Source organism: Sturnus vulgaris, chromosome 7, assembly GCF_052056855.1.
Source record: "Sturnus vulgaris isolate bStuVul1 chromosome 7, bStuVul1.hap1, whole genome shotgun sequence".
NCBI lineage: Eukaryota > Metazoa > Chordata > Aves > Passeriformes > Sturnidae > Sturnus > Sturnus vulgaris.
Genome location: NC_142249.1, coordinates 38570269 through 38592213, shown reverse-complemented (window position 1 = coordinate 38592213; position 21945 = coordinate 38570269). Strand labels below are relative to the sequence as shown.

General features: G+C 39.5%; 2 long non-coding RNA genes across 2 annotated transcripts; both read right to left on the bottom strand.

Annotated features, from left to right (window-relative positions):
• Window positions 1-3563: 3563 nt before the first annotated feature.
• LOC148223245 (uncharacterized) lies at window positions 3564-9090 on the bottom strand. The gene is made up of 3 exons (XR_015804719.1): window positions 8496-9090; window positions 7697-7856; window positions 3564-5732 (listed from the first exon to the last, which is right to left on the bottom strand). It is a non-coding gene; the product is annotated as an uncharacterized LOC148223245 (long non-coding RNA).
• Window positions 9091-10211: 1121 nt separating this feature from the next.
• LOC148223244 (uncharacterized) lies at window positions 10212-15723 on the bottom strand. Its single transcript, XR_015804718.1, has 4 exons — window positions 15580-15723; window positions 14063-14108; window positions 11794-11956; window positions 10212-10336 (listed from the first exon to the last, which is right to left on the bottom strand). It is a non-coding gene; the product is annotated as an uncharacterized LOC148223244 (long non-coding RNA).
• Between the last annotated feature and the right edge of the window lie 6222 nt (window positions 15724-21945).

Here is a 21945-nt window from a genome sequence, read left to right as displayed (position 1 = left end):
AAGGTACACTAATCTCTGATTGCAACATTTGGTTTACCTTAATCTGGAGGGACAGCTGTATTAAAGAGGGAATTATACTAATCAGTTCAAGGCCCTTGCATATAAAACTTCCCATTAGGCTTAAAGTACAACAGCTTACGCTCATTCTCTAGGAGCCTTACATCTGGTTCTGAATAAGGCTGTCTCTCATTTGCAAGGTACAAACTGAAAACAAGGGAGGGGGGAGCTGACAGTTGCTGGAGGATGGTTGATAGAAGAACAAGCTACTAATTCTTTGAAATTTTTTACAGCGCAAAACTGGCTGTAAGGCATCTTAATACTAAAAAAACAGGCATGTGTTATCAACCCTAGGCCATTTTTTCCTGTTACCGGAGGTGACCAACATAAAATAAAATTGATGATGTCAGTCAAAAACAGCTAAGCACAAAGCTTGGCTTTGTTATCTTAAGTCAGAAGGTATGATAGGCCATGCCATATGGCTGTAATCCTCCTATATCTCCCATCACCTAACAGGCAACCTTCATGTAGCATGACCTTATTTGGCTGGTCTCAGGTTAGGGCTGCCCAAAGGGGATTTTTCTGTTTCTGCTATATCCAAAGGTTTATGTTGATTTTTTTTTCTCTTTTTTTTTTCCTCTTTTTTTTTTTTTTTTTTGAGCCCTGCAAACTATAAATCCGACTGATTACTCTGCACTCTTTTGCTTGACTGAGCCTTTACAATCAGACATCCCCGTTAACAATAAGCTCCTAATGAATCAAACATCTATGGCATTAGTTTCACCTAGCTGCCTCTTTCCCATGCACTGCAGCTCTTTGTCAGACCTGGCTTGATGAGAAAAGCTAGTGACACTTGGTGCACCTATTGATAAACAATTCAGTAATGAGGGGCATAACAAAAATTACCTAAAACAACCTGATTAAAAATGACAGGCAAAGGGTACTACAGAGCTTTGCAGTTAAGGTAACTCCCGTATATCGGGAGGGATGGAAAAAATAATTAGGTGCAACACAACTTGCTTTAAAATTACACATTTTGGTACTTTTCTCTTCTTCTCCCCCCCCCTTTATTTTTTTTGGGACCAGGAGTCTAATGGGTGTTAAAAGGAAAATGTTCCATCATAGTTTATAAGAGATTCATCTTTTTTTCAGAAAATTTGCAACTCAATAAGCTTTTTCTCTCTCCTTTTTGAAGCAGCACATTAATGGCAGAATGCATTGCTATTTGCAATCCAACTTTCTATCCATAGCAAATTCCTATATTATAACTCAGCATTTTACTTCCTTTGTTTAAATATTGGTTTTGTTGGTTAAGAGAACATGTGGGCTGTAAACAAAGGATAAATAAGCTGTGAAAATAAAAGCAGGCTCCAAGGAATAAATAAGAACAAAATGGAAAAGACTGCACCGGGCTCCTGCGATGAACACAGGGATCTCTTTGTGAGAGGGGGAAAAAATGTGTTAAAAGGGCACATACTGCAACTCTGAGGCAAACTTTGAAATGGAAGTGTGGAAGCATAAGAGCATTTGATTCCAAATCAGCAATGTGTGGGTTTGCATTTGCGTAGCAGCATGTTGGGAGGGTTTCAATCAGTGCACAGATGCACTTGAAAATCAAATATGGACATGGGGAATGTTTTTGGATATAGCAAATGAGGACTGATGACATGTTTACACTTTGCACATGGATCCAGTACAAAACCATACCCTGCAAAGAAACAATAACCACCATTTGCTGCTTTTCAGGGCTGGAACAAAATGGTGGCAAAAGAAGGGAATACAAGGAAGTGTCTTTTCCCACCTGGGAGAGGGCTGCACTGATTCCCTGCCTCTGGGCTCATTTTGCTCATCTCTCACTTGAGAAAGGGACTTTTTAACCAATATTGAAAAAAAAAAAATAAAGACACATCAGCTTGAGAAACAACCGTGAGAGAGGAAAAGGAAAGAAAAGGCAAGTTTCAAACATCAGTGATGCCTTTCTATGCTGTCAAAATATTTTCTTTACAGAAGAATTAAAAATATAGTTGGAATGTTGCTGGAATGAAATAGGGAATAATTGTAAGCAAAAGCACTTTCATCATCTCCAATGGAAAATTGTCATTTTGACATTATTTCACTATCTGTCTCTATATATCCTTAAAGGAGAAATTTCTGGCTTATAAATAACATATCCCAAGTTAGGCTGAGTTTTTAATGAAAGTTTATCAAGAGGGCAAAACTTTTTTAAAAAGGAAATAGTAGTTGCAGGCAATTGCATCTGACCAGACTATAATGTATCCCTCTGGAAGGCAGCTCCAGCTCACAGTATGAAGTAATCGTTTGTGAATGTTTTCCAAACAGTGATGCATATTTTACATTTTAAAGAAAGAGACAAAAGTTAGCTATCTACGACAACAGGGAAAAACATCTGTTCTACACTTTCTCCCAATCAGACATTAAAGAAATGCACATTAACTAATACCCTGAGTTTTAAACTTTTTATGAAGAGTTCATTTTAAACTTTTAAGGGGGTATCATTGCAGTTCAAATAGTCCTTCAGACATTTGACTTCTGCTACTGATTATTAATAATAATCATCCCATTTTCCCTTACACTTTCCAGCATGAATTCAGAATGTCAAAGCTAATTTTCTCATCAGCCTCAGGCTTTTTAAAACATCGCAAACTTAAGATTTCTGTTCTCTTCTCACACACTAGGGGTTTGCCACAGCATGGGGTTAGAGCATCCAAATTCCACAACTGTGCACGGGATCAGCATTTGTCCAACTGAGACCCAACAGCTGGATTTTTACAGAAGTACCTGAGTCTGAGGTCTCTTGGCCCTTTTTCTGGCACTTGTCCAGCCTGAAGCCCATGGTTTTGTCTTGGTGGCTTTAGAAACTCACTGGTATTTTGAATAGAATGAAAATGGACTTATCTGTGAAGTCAAGCTACAGCTTTCATGAGAAATTTGTACAAGTAAGACATTATTTAGTAAGAGAAGGCACTCAAACCATTGTATTTTAACACCTTTCTCTCTGCATGTTGCTAGAGAGAGATATTCCCAATTACACTTTGCACCACACTGTCCTATCTGATGCCCTGAAATGATACCAAAGAGCTCCAGTGTGAAGCCATTCCCCCTTGTCCAGTCACTCCATGGCCTCATCCAAAGTCCCTCTCCAGCTCTCTTGTAGCCCTTTAGGTACAGGAAGGTACCTGTGACCAATCAGTGATCACAGATATATCTATCACATTTCTTCAGCCCTGTTCTTCAAACTTCAATTTTCTGGGTATATCCTCCTTTCCCCTCAAGGACTGAGCAAAAAGGCAAAGCAGACTCCAGCAAGTGGTGCTTGCTTACATTACCAGCTCAGTGAGAGGTGCATCTAATGATGGCTTCCTCCAGATTTGGCTTCAAACCCCCGCCATGTTATTTTGTCCAGTGTTTGTACATCCAACAGCAAAAGGAGGAACATGTTAAACATCCAGGAATAAAAGTTATGAGAGATTATTCTTAAGTACCACCAGCCTTATAAAACTATGCAAACTTTATTTACGAAATTAATTTCTGAGTTGTTTCCATGATTCTCCTTTCTAGTACAGAGTAAGGCATTTCCATTTGTGTCTCAGATAAATATGTAAAGTGTGATTTCCTGATGATAGCCAACAAGAAATACGTTTGTGCTTGGGAAACCTTTTCATATACCATCTTTTTTACTTGGGAAAGGAACAGACAGTCCAGTTGCTATAAATTTATCATGATTTCCAACAGAAAAAAGTCAGTGTAGTGCCATGGATGTCACCCAAGGGAGACCCTGAGTGCAAGGTGGTGTTACCCTTCCAGTCATACACAGAGCCAGAGCTGACACCACGGAGCGAGGGCTGAGCTGGTGGATACCAACACTACCTCCATCATCACAGGACAAAATAACACATGGAATAATTCTATCACCTTCCCTCGTGCAGCTTTTGAACATGAGTCTGATATTAGAGCCAGCTTAGTCAACTCACTGTAAGGGCACTCTTATATAAGAAAGCAAAAACGCATCGAATTCATAATTCAGCTTCAGCTGGTTCTGATGTTCAGTGGGCAGACATGAGCTCAGCTGTTTGCCTCAACAGAACAAACTTCATTTCCATTGACAGTAAATGTGGCCTTTACTTCACATTTTAGGAGAGAATTTTGAAAAACAACTTGCACCAGAATGACCTTTTTATTTCTTTTTCCCCCTCTGTTTCTGAAAAGTTTGTTGGAATAGACTCCTATGTGACTACTCAGAAAGGCCAAGGTTGAAATTAAAAGCAAAAAAAGGAGACAAGATATCAAAAAATTCAATCCTCAGTTTTAGTTTTAAAATTATTTGTTGTACAGTGAAGCCTGAAAAGTACCATCAATATTAGGGCTAGATTTTTCAAGTCCATAGGTGAGCCAAGATGTGCACCAGCTAAATATACTGAAATTCACTTAGGATGAGATACCCAGAGCTGTGAGGTTGGTCCCCTAGAGCCATCTTACTATCAGAAATGCATTCAAAGGGTATTCTTACCTTCTCTAATATTTGTCAGATAAAAATAAAATTTGTGGAGCTTCAGCTGCCCCACAGTTAATGGCAAAGTTATATTTATTTTTCAGCACTTGAAGATCTGGCCTGATTAAATAAAACAACCAATTAGGAAAGACTACAAATTTATGTAAGCCATATAGTCAGTATGTTCTCCCTATCACCACAGAGACCAGATTTTTCCCATCACAGGTCCTTAGTTCAACACTTGCTCAAAATTCCAAATCTGAGAAGTGCCACAATTTTGAAAGACTTTCCTAAAAGCCAGGCATTGAGAATTTAGGTGCCTTTCCTCAGGGCAACATCTTATTTAGATCAGGAGATCATTTTCCTTCCCTGCTCTTGAAAAACATTTTGCTATTCACTTGGTGTGTCCTATTAGCAGAAAATAGAGAAAGTTCTGATGCATCATAGCACGCATCTGAAATTCTAATTAACAAGAAGTCATCTGTAGTTGTCCAACATCATATTATTAATTCACAAAGCAATAAAGGGATATATTTCAGACTGAATGAGAAAATAGGTACTGAATGGGGTCAGAGTATTTCCCTACACATAATTTGTCATGATCTTTAACTGTTTCAAACCTGCAGAAGTCAAGCTGCACAATGCCTTACCGTGAATAGAATTTCTCACCTATATAAAGCAGTTACACCACTATGATTTACTATCGTGAACTTAAAATCTGAATTAGTTCTAAATCTGAATAACCCAGGGTTGCATAAGGAAGTATATTTTTACTGCAAATATGTAGACTTTTGCCCTTTATGTATTTTTGAGCAAGAAAGGCTCTTCTAGGTCCACTACAATATATAAAATCTATAATATATAGTATTTTTTGGCATTATGATCAATACATAAATTAATTTATTTACAAATTATATTCAATAACAGGAATGGTATTTTGACAAAGAAAAAAGCATATCTCAGTTAAATTCTAACCAACTTTACATTCCAAAAGTCTTAAGAAGACTTTTTTTTATCCTACACCATCAAAATGCAGGTTTTTTAAAATTCATAGTCAATGAGTAAAACTTTCTTCTTCCTGCTTTTTTCAAGAAATTAGCTTCATGGTAGAGTATGGGGAAACCCAGAATGATTCATGCATTCATCCATTACTTTTCCAGCAAGAGGTTTCTCAGTTAATAGAATTTTATACAATTAGTGCTCTGAGAATGCTTTAAATGCAAACCTGTAAAAGGAAAGTAAAAACAAATCAAAGTTAATCTTGACTGGCTGGACAAAAATGCTTAAATCAATATGGTGATGGCTCATCTACTCATCATTTAGCCATTACCTGGGAGACAAGGACCTCCTGCTACAGCAGATATTTTATTTATTTTTAATACTGATTTACCACTGCCTCAGTTCTGCAGACACATGCGAAGCCAAAGTCATTCCAGACTTGCCCTGTCACACTGTTTACTCCTCATATTTTATTTATCCCTGTTTGCTCTTTACATTGGTTACAGAGATAAACACATACAAATATTGTGATGTTCAGCAGGTTTAGTGCAACGAGAGAGGGCAAAAGCCACCATCTCCCATTTATAGCATCTTGGAGAGAGTGACACCATAATTCTCCTAAAGAAGAAAAGCCTTTTAATATAAGATTTTCTTCTGTTTAAACCTTACCTTGAAGACTAACTGTGCAAAGTTTATAAATATTTTGAAGTGTTTCTTCACCCCATGCAAAAGTCAGGTTAAAACATATTTCCAGTACAACTTTAGAGGTAGAAACCTCATTGCCAGGTATTCAACACACAAAAAGCTTAAGGACATAAGGGTTATGAGTAAGGAAAGGACAGTTTGGGGACCCTGTGGACACACAGGGCCTGATACTTATATCTTACTGGCACGAGCAGAAATGCTAAATCTGTTCAAATCAGTGGTATTTGACCAGGGATCAGGATCAGAGCTGTGATCTACATGTGTGACTTTTACTGGAAGCCACAAAACTTCCCCAGAAAAGTAACCCTGGGGGGGGTTTAGGCAGTGCACATCTGAGCAGCAAAGGCTACTTGGTAATTGTGACAAAGCAAAGTGTTTCATTCTGGCTCCTGTGGAACAGATGACTATTTCTTCTTTTAAGGAGATGAGAGTAAAAAGGGAGCTAATCCAATCTCTGGAAGAAAAGCCTACGATGCAACCTCAAAATAAATACACTTATTTGCATATACAAACACTATATGTACCCACTAATATCCCTTCCTTAAACCGCGAGGAATATCACATATGCTACAGCTCACACCAACCAGAATAATGAGGGAGGTGTTGGGTTTTGATATTTTTATAAGTTCATATAACTCTGCAGTCGAAGCAACTCTAGGTTCATCAGAGCTATCACATAAGAAAAAGGGACTTATCACAAACAAATTTGTTTAATCATCAGCTGCCTTAACTTCAGTCCTCTTTCCAACCTGTAAGTCTCTAGTCTGTGTTCCAGTCTGTATTGCAGCCTAATCACACAGAAAGGCAAACTCTGAACAGCTACTGTCACCTCCCTCTCTCTTTTCCTTTCCCAGCAGGTTAAACGTGGAAAATGCTAAAAATCTCCTGGGAGTGAGTCTAAAAATGAAGTGTAAATAGGTACGGGGGGAAAAAAAAAAACCTATGAGAAAAAGTGTTATGGAAGGTGCCTGAATGGCAAAGTGCAAAGGGTGACAAGAAGAAAATTGTGATGGCACACAAAAGGCGAGGGAACAAGAAAGATGCGATACAATAGATAGCTGGTGAGAGCCTATCCACTGCCTGGTCGCTCCCGTTCCTCCCCCTCAATACCTTCATTTTTTTTGTTATGATAAAGGACATTCATGATCAGTAACAATGTTATAATGATAGTAAATGCGGGATTTAAGGTATATAAAACCTTCAGCCAACATTAGAAAGCCACCAAGGGGGAGTTACCTTGCACGAGGTTCTATTTAGTGATGGCTCCACTCTTTCACTCCCTGACTGCAAATCAGCATTTTTAGTGGACAATAGGCTCAGCAGTGGCCTTATGATTGCCTCTTTTCAAATGGAAATGGCTATCCTAACTCCTCTGCCAGGTTTTTCTTACTATAGCACAAATTGCAGTTTACAAGGCTCTAAGGGGAAAAAAAAAATCTTAGCTGAATATCTTTTTTTTATTCGACAAACTGACATGTAAATTACCCTTTAAGTGCTCCACTCTAGGGCTCTGATCATCTCCTAATTGTCACAGTCAATTGTAGCCAACAGTCTCTTCAATCCCAAGCGCTTTGACAACAAGCATAAGGATCAAAGCAGAATCAGCTCCCTTCAATATCCTTCTGTTTAGGATGCTACAAAAAGCCTGAAAAAGAAAGGTGTAAGGGCATTAGTGGAGAAGGAACTGAGAGGAGAAAGTACTATACCAGTCATTTTCTTCTTCACTAATATTATATATCCTTATATACTCTGTTATCCCACGGTCAGCATGAATACATAAACATCCCAGATAATAAATATGGTTTTAAACCACTTGCATATATTACTACTTTAAAATAAATGCATAATGCATTTATGCTGCTTCCTGCATGCCTTCCTCCAACTTTCCCTTCGACTCTGGGAACGAATGCAACGCCAATTATTTTTTTAAGCAATTTTTTTTTTTCCCAAAGCAGTCCTACAGTGTCGTCCAGGATGAGCTGGGCTGCAGACCAGCCTACCCGGATGGAAACCCATCCCAAGTTGTATTCATGGGGCCAGTATGACTGAGACACGAAGTAGGTTGTTTGTGCAGCCCTGCCTTTGCTTTCTGAAGTGTCTATAACCCAAGGTCAGGCATGGGCTGGAGGAAAACCCTCTCATTCAGTTGGAGTCCAACTCTGAGAACAGCCAGCTTCAGTCACATCCAAAACGACTGGGAAGAAATACAAGAATAAATTCAGCACTTCTCAAAGCCTGCCCAGGGGGAAGAAATTATTTCCTGTAATTCTGAGGGAAGATTCACCTTTTATTGTATTCCAGACCACTTTAAATCAGCGCCACACTGCATGGCTGAAATTTTTGTACTGGCTGGCTGTGTTTGATGATACGAGCTCGCTCTGCAATACGCTTTATACCCCCAGTGCCTCGCAGACGCCTTGTTGGAGTCGTGTTTCCAGGGAATGAGAGTAAGGCAGAGCTATTCTGAGTCACATTTTTACTTCAAAACTTGTGTGTCTCCACAAACGTAGCGCCAACTCCCACGGGGGCTCTCGAGCAGCTTCTGCCACACGGGCTGCAGGGGAGGGATCGGCGGCTGCTGCAGGAGATGTGCTGCTGGAGTGGGAGAAATCCTGCAGGAGGCCAGGGAGGCAAGCTGGGGATGTGCCACAGGCATCTCCAAATGGATAACCAGGCTCTGCAACCAGAGCCTTTGGGCCTCTCCAATGGTCTTGCTACCATAGAGAAAGCAAGGAAGAGACTTCACCCATTTTTCTGAAGCTCTGTCCCTCCTACTCCTGAAAAAGATACAGGTGAAATCCCTCAAGTAAAACAAAATGGGAATTCGGAGAGCAAAAGCTATTTGCTCCTTCGTAAGAAATTAACTCACTCCTTTCTTAAAGCTGATGCACTTTATCCATTGTCTCACATGACACTGAAGGAATGGTTGGACAAGGCAGCTGCTTGAGCATCACAACCTGCTGCCCCCGTGGGACTTTCCACACCCGAATTCTGTGTAGAACATGAGCTGAGTCAGATTTACAAACCAGCAGAAAAACAGTCACTTGTTTAACAGCACACCAAGACAAGGGTTTAAGGTAGATCTTCCTGAGCCAAAACCCACAGCACACTCCCCAAAGACAAAAAGGTTTAAGATGCAAACAATAATCTTATTTTTACACAGAGAACACTCTGAGTTAGTAGGGAAGATACAGCACAGATACAGCAAGGCTTCCTACAGAGCTGCCTCTTCACCCAAATGTGGATAATACAAAGGTACAGAGACTGGTGAGAGAGTGTTTTCGATAATGAGTAGGAACAAGAAGTCAAAATTTCTCATGGGAAAGATATTCCAAAAAAAATTATGAGTGGGAAACATCAAAAGCACTCATTTGAGTGATGTCAAAATAATATAGAAGGTTAATCTAATATATAATTTAAAATAAATACAAACCCAAAATTACAAAATTGAATTGAAACATTTGTCTTGTCAAGCTGTTTTGTTTCCATAATATCAAAGGGAAATATTTTAACTCTTTCTGAACAAAAATTTTATCAAAAAAAAGCATACTCTGAAGAAAAATTTCCAGCTGAGTGCAACATACTTTGCCCAACAGCAAATTTGCAAATATTTTTCAGCCTTGTATAAAGATCAATATCTTCTCAAGTTAAATTCTGACATGACTGCAGTTAAAATATATACAATATTTTCCTAGATATTCCAATATAAAAGGTAAGGCCCATTATTTTTGGAAGATTATTCCAAGACACTAGGACACCTTCTAAATCAAACCCTCCCAACATTAGCAAATTTGTGGCTGTTTAGCTCACTAAAATTAACTTGAAGTATAAAGATATTTTCATCTCCTCATTCACACACAAGAGGAGCCACATGCCAGGAAAAAGCTGCAAGGTCACCTGGATTGTAATTTATAAACAATTTTTTTAATTTTTATTTATTTATACAACAGAAACATTGCCAAATAATAGGATAGCTAACACAGCCTGGGCTATTTTCTTACCTTGCTTGAAAACACATCCAAAGAGTTGTTCCATAAAACTGTTGGTTCCAAGCTCAGTCAGTGGAGTTGCTGCTGATGGAGAGTTGAGTAGCACAGAAATCCTGGACATTTTCCTTGTTTCCAGCTGGTAAATCACAATAAAGAAGGTTAAAACAACGTTCTTTCCCTATCAGAACATTTTTGTGGAGATAATTGCTACAGTTTGCTAAGTACAGATTTCATTACTAGAAAGTAATAGAGAGTCCATATGAGAATGAATAGAAAGGGATAAGCTCAATGAGAGGGTTTTTCCTTAAAATAGGGGGCATGTTATGGAAAAAGTAGAAAAAACCCTGCCATAAAACAAAATACATTCTTTTTTTCAACACATGGAACAGCAGTAGAGATGTTTGATGCACTAAGCCATTTGCTGCACATGACCATTTCATTATACTCCGGGGCTGCACTTTATTACAGGTGATTAACAACTGTCTTGCACAGCTGTAATGAGGGGGAAAGGGCCACAATGCCCCTTGTGCACAGGAGCAGCCTGCAGGAAAGGGGCTCCTCCAGCTGCCTCCCACAAGTCATGGGTGTGCCAGGGAGCACAGGGGCTTCTCTGGATGTGGTACCCAAAAAAGGGAGCACTGAATGCTGATCACAGCTTGGGTTCTGAAAGGCTTCTGGTGCCCTTTCCTGCAGACTCCAACATAACCCCCAGTCTGGTTGTAAAGGAGGGGAATAATAGTGCCCATTGTGCTGCTGACATTTCTCTAGGAGGGGGTGGCTCTTCACTAAGCAGTTGTTTCCTTATTTAGTTCTCGGCCACTAGCATGGATTTTTGCAGCCCTTTTCTTTTTTGTGTGTGTGCTTCTGGAAAGTAAAAGGATGAAAAGTTACATTTTGGAAGCCTTGGAGACAGTCAAAGCACGTGCACTGTGATAAGAAAGTCTGTGGCCACAGAACCACTTCAGGATTATTGCAAGGCTCCTGATACAGCTCTGAAATTAGTGATGATTAACTGATGTGCTCTGGTCATTAAATCCTTGTTCAACTCAGCCTTTCAGGCAACAAATACAAACTATTTCCCTCTGGGATGTCTTGCAGGTGTCTGTGCTGGGTTTGCTAAGAATGTACATCAAGTCATTACCTCTGCAGTGGCCAGAGCCAGGTGAAGAGCCTTCAGAGGACCTCAGGAAACCATGGGCTTACACCTCAGCTGGGATTTGTTTTAAGCATCTCACATGCCCCTTTTTAAGTGATTATTTCTAGCTGGTACTCAGGGTGGGTTGGTGACAACAGCTCCTTCTGTGCCAAGGCTGAGGTTCAAGCCAGCAATAGCAGGACTTGTACTAAAGGAGTCAAATCCTACCCAATTCCTTGCTCTTGGGGAGAAGAGGTATTTTTTTGGGTGTCTTCATAGCTCGTTAGCACAGTTTCTACTGCAGTTAGCTCAACTGCACAGCTCCCACTCCAGCCATATCCTCCCAAGCCCAGGAAAACATTCCAAAGCTATTTTACAGAAGAGGACATAGAAGCTCTTTTAACAGTGGGATCCAAGTCTATTAAAAGCTAATGAGATGTGCCGTCCAGCGAGCTCACCAAAAACTGGTGTCAGAGCCAGGGCCGCACCACAGCAGCTCCCAGGGCCTAATCTGTGCTCAGGCAGTTTGGTGTCACAGAGACCTTCCTGCTTTTAACTCCTGAGAGGTCACCTCCAGGCAGCTGAGCACACAGCGAGGATGTTCTGCTCCCTCCCAGGCTCCTGCATGACAAAACCCAGAACAAGGGCATCATTCACGGGTGCCGCCATTGGGACTGGGCTGTAAAGAAAGCTGTTTCAAATAACAACCAGAAAAATCATGTCTAACCACATGTCTGTTGAGAAGAATATTATGCAGCATTTATCAGCCCCGACAGGAGCTTGCCTCACAAAACTGGTTTCAATATAGGAGTTTAAGTACATGGCAACTGAGAGAGGGAATATAGACACTACTCTACACAGGGAGAATTTCTATCTGTTACTAAGCTGTAATTTTAATTGACATTAAGAAAGAAGAACCACAAGAATAGAGCAAATGCCCATTTCTCACAGCACATCTAGCTTGTGTAGAGCTGCTCATATACCACCAGTTTAGAAACATGTGTAATTGCTTATGGTCAGCATCGAACCACTGCCAGATCACACATTAAACAGATAACCACTATTATTATAAGAGCAACTTCCTTGACCTCGTATTTTGGTCTGGCTCTGAATTCCTGTCCTTTACCAATTTGGTTTGTTGCATTTTGCCAGCCTTCTGCCTCTACATGTCATTTTCTACTCCTGTAAGTGACCGGTGCAGTGGAGAGCTCACTCCAAAAATGCATATTTGAGCACATGAATAGAATAAATTTAAGAAATATGATCACAGTTGCTCCTGTAATGTTTTTATAAACACAGAGTCTCTGCTTTTTTATTATAGTTAAGGTACAGTGTGTTATTTGGCAGAGGAATCTGACTTGAAAATGTAAAAGGTTCAGGCAACCACACATTTGGAAGTAGAAATCTTTCCTTAAAACAAGGCTCTGGTGTTTAAACATAGCAAAATTTCTGGAAACTTCAGTTTCTCAAAGTCTGCCAAAGCTCCAGTCACATGTAACATATTCTTGGGGCTTACATATAATGCTTCAAGTAATAAACAACATCTTGTTTAGAGCAGGATAGAAAAAAAAAGGGGAAAACATTCATTAGGAGTCAAAGCTCTACACCAGTACTGAAAACAAAGCAAGTTTCTTGCACTGAAAGCTCAGAATAACTTTTATAATGGATTAAAAAAAAGATTCAAGTACTCTTCACACCTCTAAATATTGAATTTAAAAATGTAGGTTAAGTTCTTACAGCAATTAAATCAAATATTCTATAAAAGAAATAAAATACACTCACTGAAGCGCACTCAGGTTTTCAGCAACAGAAAGAAAAGTTCTGATCATCCTAATTGGGTAACAGGATGAGTTACACACTGTACATAACTATAGGTCATCAGCAGCCCTTCAGTGCTCCCTGTACAATTCATTTATCATGCGCTTTTTATTCAGGAACAAGGCTGGATTTAAAAAAAAAAAAAATAAGTCGCTTCCATACGAAGGCTCATCGTGCAGAATATTCACAGTTTAAATATATGCACAGTCATCTCTACTAGTCAGACACCATTTCAGTCCTCTCATCAGAATGCACATTAACAGAATGAATTTGAGATACAGAAATAGCACACCACAGCCAGGCCTGGAGTATGGGCCCTAATACCTACCTCACTGGGATCTAGTCAGGTTTAATTAATTAATGCTTATGAAGCACTATGAGCTCCTCAGATCATCACTTCAATTCATTATCACCCCCATTTGTTTTGTGTCCCACTTCCCCCCTTAATTCAACAGTGAATTTCTTTTGGAAAGTGTTGCATTTATAGAGTAATGAACAGATGAAAGAGGTTGGAGTGATTCCACAGGAGGATAAAAGGGAGCAGGAATCCTTCCCCTTCCTTCCTGCTTGAGTCATTTAGCATCAGGTCTGAGAGGAGCATGAAGCTTCAGGATGTGTAATGCTCTTCTAGGAATCACCCCTGACCAAAACCGTGTCAAAATGCACCAGAAAATGATGAATGCAAGGATTTAACATTAAAACAATTGGTTTTAGTCTGGGAAACTTCTCTGCTTGCATTTATGTTAATTAAAGATGGGCAGGAGCCACAATGCTCAAAGGGGTGTGGATGCAGGCACTTGGTTCTTCCCTCATCTCTAATAATTATTAGATACATTGGATGGAAATAGTTGGAAAGAAAATCAATAAGAGAATGAATCAAGAAAATGAATAGCAATTTCAAATACTTACAAGTATAGGATTTCACTCAAGGCCAAGACAAGATAAAATTAGTAGTCTGTATTAAAACAAAACAAAATAGAGTTTGATCAAACTTCCATTCAGTGGAATCTTCTTTAAAGACTTCAGATTTTGGCATTGAATAATTTGGGTTACAGAACTTAACAGGGAAGAAAAAAAAGATTGTCTGGTGAAACTCCAAGGTTGCTATAGACTTTCCAAAGAGAAACCAGATTAAGACAAAAAAATCACTGTTGGAAGAAAAGCTGATAAAGAAGACTAGAATTTGATAATGGAGGAATTTAATTATTCAGGTATTGATTGCTATGATAACTATGTGGAAGCTAACAAAGTTTGTTTGTAGCAGCAATGCTATTAGTCCAGTAACTGAGCCCTATGCTTGGAGTTGAGCATGTGTGCTGTTATAAAATTAATTTTAATTATAAAATTTAACTTAAATCACATTTCATGTCAATATAAGTTTAAAACTTAATGATAGAGAGTTCAAACTTCACTATGATAAAGATTTTCATAGATTTAAAAGATAAATCAATGGGAAACATTCCTATCAAGAAAAGCTTGGGAGACTCATAAAGTGAATGGACTTAGGTCAAAAGAACAATTGAAATCCAAATATGCTGTTATTATTCATTTAAAGAGAAAAATCTTACTAAAAACAAAAGAATTGATATATCCAATGATGAGGGGAAATGTGTCTATACACAGTAGTGGCAATCTGAGAGTCATGAACCAGGGAAAAGCAAACATCATTTATTGGGGTTGTTTTGTGGTTATTCTGATTTAAAAATTCTTCCTGCTGGACTTCAAAGTTAGTTCATCTTTCAGAACTCACAAATACAGTTTCTCATTTTGATATTTTATTTGCTGATATAACAAACCAAGAGTTTTTCAATTTATAAGTGGGACTGACCTTATACAGTCCCATGACCAGAAGAATGGTCTCCAGTTTCATATTTTGTATATTGAAATGCTGTGATTTAATCAATATACCTGTGAACAGGTACTTAAAATCCAGTTCTGCCCCATCTAATTTTTTTGCCATGAGAGTTTAGGGTGGTGCCAAGTGGGTCAAAAGCTTTCCTATCAGACTTGCTTTCTCATGGATCCAGAAAAAAGATACCTCTTTCATAAAAAATATGATCATCTTTCAGAGCAAAACCCAATTTTCATTAAAAAAATAAACTTGGAAAAAAAGTTAAGGTTTTCATTTTCCGTGAAAAATGTTTCTGTTTGGAAGCATAGCCACAGTGGTTTTTCCTCACCATGATTTATAAGCCAGACCATAATTCAGACAAAATACCAGCAAACTTCAGCAGAGAGGATGTGGCACCCAAGCTACAGCACCTTTTAAACAGGTCCAGTTAGATTATACAAATTCCATTTGTTTTAGTCTTAAATTTTTCATTTGGTTTCAATTCAAAGGGAGGGACTGTTTCCTGTGTAAAATGTTAGCTTGCCGATATTAAAAATCAATCTAGACATGAATCTAATATTAATCAACCACTTACTGTATTTACCAGAAATTGCCAGGTTCATCAATGTAATAGAAAGATCTGCAGATGGGAACAGAAATCTGGGAGGGATAGTAAACATCATAAAATAGTCAAATAATGGAAAAATAAAGCAGACGGAACTGCTAGTCCAAAACAAAATATTACATACTACATAGAATTTAGAATTATGAATTTAGCATTAAGAATTATTTTTGCAGCAGCAAATAAAAATATACTTCTTGAGCCAAAGAAATCCGTAAGAAATGTGGGTAGAGACCTGTAATAAATCAGAAATGTTAAGAAGCATCCCAACAGTCATTTTGATCTCTTGGCACTGAAGTAAAGTAAGCACAGTGCATAAGGGTTAACTCCTCAGCTCACATAAATCAAGTTAACACCATTTAAGTTAGCAAAATGTATTCAAAGTCAAATTCATTTACTCCAGCCAAAGATCTGTCCCTAACTCTATCCGTTGCATTTTATACCGCATTAACAATTTTAACATATTCAGCTTTAAAGCCCAATATACTTCAATATAATCTCCATTACATACACACACTTTTATGTACACATGCATATGCAGAGGAATATATACATATAAAATTATTTTAACTTATAATATAAACAAATTAACATAACACAATTTGTAGCTATGAATAACAGAATAGGAACGGTTTTGCCGGATTTAGTGAGGAAACACACTGAAAATCCTAATTTGAGTAGAGTCAACCAACCCGGATTTATGAGCAGGAAATCTTGCTCAAATAATTTCTTGGGATTTTTCAAAGCTATCCCTGCCAAGGTAGACAAGAAAAATACTATGGATGGTATACAATATGCCTAGACCTTCAAAAGAGTGATAAGATCCTACATTGGAGATTACCAGCAAGGTACAGAGCCACTGCATAAATGATAACAAACTTTAATGAACTGATAAGAGTCTGCAAACAGCATTCACCGAGTGACTTAGAGATTGGCAGTCAATACAGGGTAGTGCCTCGGTCAGGTTAGGAGCTTGTCTGGCCTCTAATCTATGTAAAAGAATTAAATCAGAATATCAAAGGTAACGTATCAAGCCGTGCCGGGGACATAAAAGTGACAGGGGCTGTGGCAGCAATTGTCTCACTCGGGCTATAAATGCGAGATCCAGATCAGCAGCAAATGCAGCATCAGCAGCACCGGGATCGCCGCGCCGCAGAGAGCAAAGCAAACAGGTTTTCCTCTCGCAGGGCCAAATGTGAAAACAAGCTCCACGAGGGCACAGGGCTGGGGAGAAACTGGTGGAGGGTGTTGAGGAAGGGGCAGAGGGAGGGGGAAGCCCAGGTGCTGCTTGGAGAGGAGGGGAGGGCTCAGGGAGCAACTGGAATCACAGCAAAAGGGAAGGAATAGATAAGAGGATGCTTTGAGTCTTTTAATCCTGAGGAGATGGGGAGTTTAGAGGAGATTAAAATCTTTTGAAATTAAAAGAAAAAAAGAAAAAGAAAAAAAGCCAACCTTTTTTTTTTCCTGTCCCAATTTAATGGGTAAGTTTTTGGGTGAAGCTTTCTATCCCAGCAATATGATTATGGTTTACTGAAAGGATGACAAAACCAGTCCTTTGAACTCAAGTCCCATGTAGTTTTGGAGCACTGCTGTCCCTTTCTGCCCCAAGGGGAGCAGATTTGGCCAGAAAAGTGCAGCACAATCAGCAGACCAGAGGACAGGACAAAAGCATCAGAGTTGATTTCTGTGCTGCCACAACTCAGGGCAGTGCTGGAGGAGCCTTCCTGGTGCTTTTCAGAAGCACCAAAGAGATTATGGCTCCTAAATTCAATTTATAAGAGTGTCTCCTCCCTGGAAAACCACAATTCGCAGTCAATTTCAGTGCTCACAGAAACTTGGAGAAGTTTTGGGGACCCAGGACCTCACTCCCAGACCAATTTTTTTATATTAGCAATTAACCAGGTTCATGAGATAAGCTGGCACAGAGGCATAAATCCCAAGAGCAGGGCTCCAATCCAGTGGATAGGAGCCTTTCACCTGACAGAAGGATATGTCTTCCAATAAATTTCGATTGAAAAAAGTGAAATGAAAGAATTCCTGAACAGTGCTGAATGGACCCACTCCAGCATGTGAGCTTAACTAAAGAGTTTTCAGTTTCATTTTGTCCTCTGGTAACTGCACAGAATTTCAGCAGGTATTTAACTAAAACTGCCAGCAGCTAAGAATGGGTTCTGCTCCTGTGGCTTTACTACTTTTATCAACTTTTACATTCTTGTTTCTTCAAACAACTTGCCCAACACTGGATCGAAATTCTGTTGGTGTTACTGCCACATCTACTTCGCTCAATTTAATGAATCTTTTTTCAACAGCATGACTGAAAATGTTTGGCCTCATGAGGATTTATAAGAGCAGTACAAAGGTTAACATTTCAGCTTATTATTACACACATTTTACCAAATACTCCTTTATTATCTTTATTATATCCTCACAAAAAGCAGTCTGATGTTGTGGTAGTCACTACACTGACTTCCATTTTTTCAGACCAGTATCTTTAAACAAGGGATAAAAAAACCAAGGGATTTTAAGCTATGAGTGCCCAAGAGATGCCATGAGAAATGTTTTTTACATCCCTTATTGCCTTTGTCCAGGCCTAAGGTGGCATTTTTGATTCCTCTTTGGATCACCAATTCCCTGGTAAGGCTGGATTTTTTAGACTTTTACAGTTTTGGGGTTTTTTATCACTGTGGATCCTGGATATAAAACTGAAGCTTTCTATGTCTCTCTTATACTGTTTACTGATTAAATTTTTAACCAGCTGCATGTCCATGTTTTCATTTCTGTCATAACTGTTTCTTCACCTGCCTGAAACCAAGAGATTTCTTATTTTTCTTCCGTTTCCAAGTTTCTCAAAGTTCCCTGTCCACCCAGCACTGCCATCATAGTTCCTGAATAAAACCTCAGTGTTTCTCAACAGGGTGCAGAATTTCTTCCCCTAAACAACCTCTGCTAGCAGTGCCTCTTTTCTCAGGGGAAAATCTCTAAATAAATAAATAAATAATTTTCTATTCATTGTAAAAGCAAGTTGCTTCCCTAAGCAACAGGGCATAGCTAGATATCAGAAATAATTGTTATTATATTGGTTTTCTGGGATTTTAATGCACTTAAACAACAAATTTAAGAGTATTTTCTTGATCTTGTATCACAGTGATCTACTTTGCCTGTTTCCCACTTCATGCTTCACCCAAAGGGTTTTTATTTTACCAGCCTATCAATCTTTGAAATTTGAAAATCACTCAGGTTTATCTGTGACTTGTGTTCCTTTCCCCACGGTTTGTGTTGAGTGCTTTAATGACATTCTCCTTTGAGTTGCCTCAGAGGAAAGGAAAGACCCAGGTTTTTTCACATGTCTGAGGAAGCATCTGTATGCTAATTCCCTCTCAACTTTGAAAGCAGAAAATTTAAAGGGAGATGGTTTTTAGCAAATGCAGACCAGTTAGCAGTTAGAAATCTTTGCAATGGTACCAAATTCTTGGGAGATTTTTTTTCCTCCCACCAGCTTGCAAGGCTATTTCTTGACTTTACAAGATCATTATAAGTTAATACTTGACTCCCAAAAGTCCCGCTCCACCTTAAAAATTGTACTGAATCTGTCAAACATCAATTTTGAATCAATGCCAATTCAGTATAAATAAAGTGTGATATGGACACTCCAGCAAAGGATTGCCTGCAAATCAAAAGGGCTCTTATCACACAAGGAACGTGATAGATTTTTCTCCAGTAATTCCAATTCTGATCACCTTTTCCAGAGAGGAACTTTAGTGACTGAAATAGGAATAAGATATGAAGCAATTGTTATTTCCGGCTGTTAAAGATACTTTATATAAACGAAGGCTGAGCCTAATCATTTTTTTAAAAGACATAAACGTTAATATTTTCATAATTAGGTTGAGGACTGAGGTAGTGGCTGTATCTGGTGAGTTTAAAAAGGGAAAAATAAAACAGATTATGCCAATTAAAAATGAAAGGTCTAAGAATAAACAGTGAATTCTTGCAGAGGATCCAATTCACAGAGTAGTAGGCATTATGTCAAATAAAACCACGGAGTGAACTGGAGTATTAATGAACATAAGAGATAGCCAGACATGTTTACACAGGCAGACAGGGCTGGAGGATATATCGACAACGTGGGGAGGTGTGTTGTAATAAACTTGAAGGGGGACAGACTTGTTGGGCCAAGTGTCCCTTTCCTGTCCAGGCATTCCTCACGTCCTCATTACCCTTTCACCTCTGGACAGCTGCAATATTAAAATCTGGCTCCTATCTGAAGGAAATTGAGTTTAATGTCCTTAATTTAGTCCCCAGTCTGCATATATCCATATCACAAAACAATCATACAATTTGGCTGGACGGACAGCGGCTGCTGGGGAAAGAGGCTCGTCCTGGAATGGCAGGGCTGTTGCAAGGCAGGCCCAGGGCCTCTATAAAGCATCTGTAGCCTGTGCAATACATCCACAGAACATTCACACTTGTGAGAAACCATCTTATTTTCACTTCTTTCTTTTCCTGGTGTCTTTTGCACGCAGGGTTTTAATTACCAAAGCAGTTGTCGTGTTCCTGTATGACTGGAGTGGCCAAGCTGGACGAGAACAAAGGTGGTCTCTTGGTTTTTTTCATGTTTTCTTCAGCTCTAAGTGCAGCCTCAACAACTTGATTCAGCACATCTCCCTTCTCTCTGAAGCACAGAGGAGGGCTGCAGGGTTAGGTGATGCATCCATAGATTACACAGCAGGAAAAACATGAGTGGCATATTTTGGACCCGGGGATTGATATGCAACACTCCGAACACTGAGTCAACTGCTAAATAATCTGGAGTCAAAAAGGGGCAGAGCAGTCGTGGAGAGGGAAAAATAAAATGTGAAGGGGATAAAAATTAATCACTGAAAGAGTGTTATGCTTTATGTTAGTAAATCATTTTAACTAATTGATTACGTCATATCTCCAGCCAGGCTTCCGATTTGAAATCTTCAGGAATCGGTGGGCAGGGATGTAAAAGGCACTTGTTCTCTTCATCTGGAAAACATCTATGTTGCTCATTTTCCAACATTATGGGGGGTTTTTCTCTGTATTTTTCTTTCAGAATTTTTTTATGCCTTTGTGATGATTTTCTTCTGATCTGTTTGCTTACCAGGATAAGGAGCATAAAACAGTGTAAGGATACTTGAAGAGTATTGATATAAATGTCAGCGTACTGGGTGCATTTTGGGATGGAGAGAGGGGTGTAAGATGGTGGATAAGTCTGTCAGCTTGCGGCAGACACGGCTGATTTGTAAATAACAAAATTGTAGGATTTATTCCTTTTGATGCACTGCACTTTTATTAAAAGAAAATCCCCTGGAAACCTCTGTAAATGGCATGAAACATATAATTAGACTTAGCTTTTTTCACCCTCTGCTTATTTAAATGCTCCTTAACTTCAGCAGTGATTCAGTAACAACAGATTTTATAGAAACATCTGACAATGAGAACAAATATTTGCAGTGTTTTCAGTCTCTGCTCTGTATTTCTCTCTACGAGGCAGAGCTTGCCTTCCTTGTGTGTGGATCAGTGTCACTTTCCCTGCTGCTCACACCTCCAACCAGATCCACTTTCCAACACTAAATATCAGGTTACCCCTCGCTCCCTACCTCCGAAGTGCCACCCTACAAATTCCTGTCTCCAAATTCCAGGCACAGACCTCCCAAAAAGGAGTGCCACCAGCAGGCAGGCTTTGGCATAGGCAAAATCATCGTGGCCAGGCACAGCTGGTGGGTGGTGGTGGCACAGGAGCTCTCTCAAGCACTCACCTGCCCCAGGAGCAGATATCCAAGGCTGAGCTGTGCTTGGATTTGTTCTTTTTTCTCTGTTCTCCATCACTTCTGCCTTTTCCCTGGTAAGGAAAGGGTCTGTACACAGAGAGCCACCCCAGCAGAGACACTGGTGTAGATGGGCTACAGAGTCATCCAGGATGTACTTTGCTGTCCTGAGCCTCAGCACCAGCCCCCACAGCCATCACAGCAACCTGTGCAGCAAATTAATATCATGCCCTTAATACGTGCAGTGAGTTGGGTCCACGCCAAAATCTTTACTTGTGGGGTGTGGCTCAGTCAAATTGCGGGACAGGAGATCAGGATGTGGAGCTGCAATTCCTAACTCCTGGAGCCAAGGGGATCAACCCTCACAGCAACCCAACCCAGGCTGTCAGAATTACTCCAGAGACCATGTTGCCTCCTCCCTAGCTCAGAATTTGGGAACTCACATCCATTTACAACCTCTTTACCCTTAGGCCCATTGGCAGGTGGACCTGCTGACATGTGGAGCCTCTTGGTGAACATCAAACAGTATTCCCACATTCCACCTGGT